We start from the raw sequence: 3170 nt of genomic DNA, 5'->3' as shown, positions 1-3170 counted from the left end.
GTGTGTGTGTGTGTGTGTGTGTGTGTGTGTGTATAAAGTGATTTGGGAGAATTGAGCAGCGGGAAAAAATGTTTCCCGGGTTCCAAAAAGAGGGAAACCTTCAGTTTAGAGGAAGTTTGAGCTGAAATTTTAGCGTTCTGGGTAAATAAATGGTGTAAATGTAACTGGATTGCAAATATCTACACACACTATCAATGGGACCAAAGGAACATACAGTGTAGCCCAGAGGAGTCCAAATGTTTTGTCACTGGGGCCAAAATTGTCAAGTTAAGAGAACTCAAAGACCACATTTTCTTTAAATTAAAATTGAAAAGATTTATTTCTTAAGACATTTGTTTAGAGTTACTTTTTAACCCTAATAAATGAGATATTTGATGATAACTTTAATAATGTCACTTAAAGTTTAATATCTGTTATTGGTTTTCACAACTGTTGTCTATATGATGCGTTTATGGTTTTTCACCATGTAAAGCACCGTGAATTGCCTTGTTGCTGTGCTACACAAACAAACTTGATTTATTTTCTCTTCAATAATATAGCAAATAAACAATATTTTAATAAAGCAAAGTAGTTTCATTCATGTAGAAAACGAATCAGTAAATCATTGTTGATACAAAATATAAATAGTCTTGCAGAGTTGCTGTATTAAATGACAGGCAAATATTTTTCAAAACTTTTTAGGATTTATAGTTGTAGAGCAAAGATTGGGCAGCGCTAGCTAGTTTTAACAAAATGTAATCAATGAAAACAGAAACATTAGGAAACATCTTTATTGTATGCTTAAGAAGATTTTATTTGCCTGTGAAAATCTTGAATTAATCAGAAATTAGCTCTATTGTTGAATTGTGGGCCAAAGAAAATCACCCAGAGGGCCGCAAATGGCCCCCGGGCCACACTTTGAACATCCCTGCTGCTTGGTCAAGCAAACTTGCCGAAAACTTGACTTGCAAGCAGACAATATAACTGTCAGAAACAAACAAATAATCCAAAATTATTCAAAATGATTACATTTTTTATAAATCTGTTACATGTTTGCTTTTAAATGCGGCATATAATACTGCAGTAATCGGGTATAAATGTATTTAATCATAACTATGCTTATGGTTGAATTTATTAATGTTGTTTACTTAAATGAAATAGTAAAAATTAAAAGAATTGCTGGAAAACTAACCCTACACGTTACCCTGACAACCGTCTCCATGGCGATTGGTGAGTTTGGCTTCCCCCAGTTCCTCTGATCCTCCTTCAGGTTTTGGCTTTTCTCTTGTGTTGTGGACTCTTTTGACAGAATGTTGTTGCTTTTCAGCAACTAGTAGATGCAAATAAAACGATCAGATTCAGCTGCAGAGCTGTTATGTGCTCAACAGGTGAAGGAATAACAAAGGAATAATCCTAATCTGCGCATGAAAAAGCCTTTAGGTAAATTGTGCAGTTACATTTAAGCCCCTGAAGAGGCAAGTTTTACATCTGAAAAGCCCTAAAAACATCTCCTCCTATTTACATACAAATGTATTCAGGTTTTATTTCAGATGAGTTAAAATTAATATGGATGCCCAGCGGCAGCTAGAAATTCAAATTCAAAGATAATTTATTGATCCTAAAGGTAAATTAAATAACTAAGTAATCAAATTACAAACAATAGTGTTGTGTTATCTTATAATCTGTATAAAAACCAAATTTTTCCTGTATTAGGTTTTCTTTTTCTTAGCTTAGGGTGATAATTTTAATTTCCTTTAATCTTAGTTTGTTGACATTAACGTCATAATATTCAGTAGGCATCTTAGAGCACATAATTAAACGTGTGTCATTAAAAAATGACAGCATTAACTCTCTTTTTCAATACTGGTGTTCAGAAATGGCAACAAAACAGCATATCTATGAAGAGAGTTGGCGACATCTAGTGAACGTTTGAGTGAATAACAAGAAAAGACAACATGGGTTATAAACAGAGAGGTCTCACAATATTTACTTTTGTTAAAATTAAATTACTTAAATATTAAATTTCTTTTGTATTTTTAAATAACATAATTTATGTGCCGAGGTTAAGTATACCTGTGCTGCAGTTTCTCTCTGTCGCAGCCAGAGGGCAGAAAACACAAAACGTCACTTAAGAAAATATGTCTCCTTATAAGTGAAATAATCTGCCAGCGGAACTAATGCTTTCTCATCATTATTGAGGAATTATTGACAACCTCCTATATCTTGCTGATAAGTTATTTATGAGTTGCTTTGGTCTCATTTCAAGGCGCTCTAGGAACTAGACCAAAAATACTTGGTAAGGTTTGTGTTTTTGCAGTGCACTTGCAAATTAATTCACATTTCTTTCATCTCCAGGTTTCATCAGAACCGACTTACATCCGTCCAGAAGCTCATATGGCGATCCTGAACTGAGGCAGCAACATAGACATAGATCATAAATATTATTGTCATTCAACTGTACATTTAAAATGTACAAATTGAAAGAAATTTCGTTGCAAGGCTCCAATAAAAGTAAGTAATAATAAAAGGATCAATATAAATGTATATAAAGATAAACTATATATAACATCCTCCTAATGTAAAGCATTTTATTTCATCTTGAAACGTATAGGATTTGTTTTGTTGCATCCTCATCCATAAAGCATAAACTCAACAATAAAATTGCGCAAATTTAAAGTACGAAAATAATTTAACTTAATCTAAAGATGCCAATTTCGGAAAGGCACTTGTTTTTAGAAAAGGTTTTATCGCTACGATGAGGTTTTTTCAGCGGTATCAACATCAACCCACCATCTTCTCCCCATATCAAGTCACGTGATCAACAACCGGATGTCACTGGCGGGCGAAAACGCCAAAGAAGAAGAAGACAGGAAGTGGACAGGACCGCGGTTTGTTTTGTTTTGTTTTGTTATTTTTTAGAACAGTGTGCAGCTCACAGCACCGCACGGTTAATTAAAAGTTGTGTATCGTTCTAAAGTGTAGAATACATCGCTATTCTGTAAAATCTCCGACTACAATTTCTCCAAAACACCGCAAACGTAACTGCTCCCAAGTAGGCGGGGCTTGTCGCTCCGCTGACAAGACGCCGATAGCTAACAGCCAATCCGCGCTAGCGCCGTGACTGGATTATTTAAATATCTCGTGTAACTGTTTACATCCGTTGCGAACTTGTGTTTTTTTTACATTTGCGG

Source organism: Poecilia reticulata, linkage group LG13, assembly GCF_000633615.1.
Source record: "Poecilia reticulata strain Guanapo linkage group LG13, Guppy_female_1.0+MT, whole genome shotgun sequence".
Lineage (NCBI taxonomy): Eukaryota > Metazoa > Chordata > Actinopteri > Cyprinodontiformes > Poeciliidae > Poecilia > Poecilia reticulata.
Note: the sequence above shows the minus strand (reverse complement) of the source record.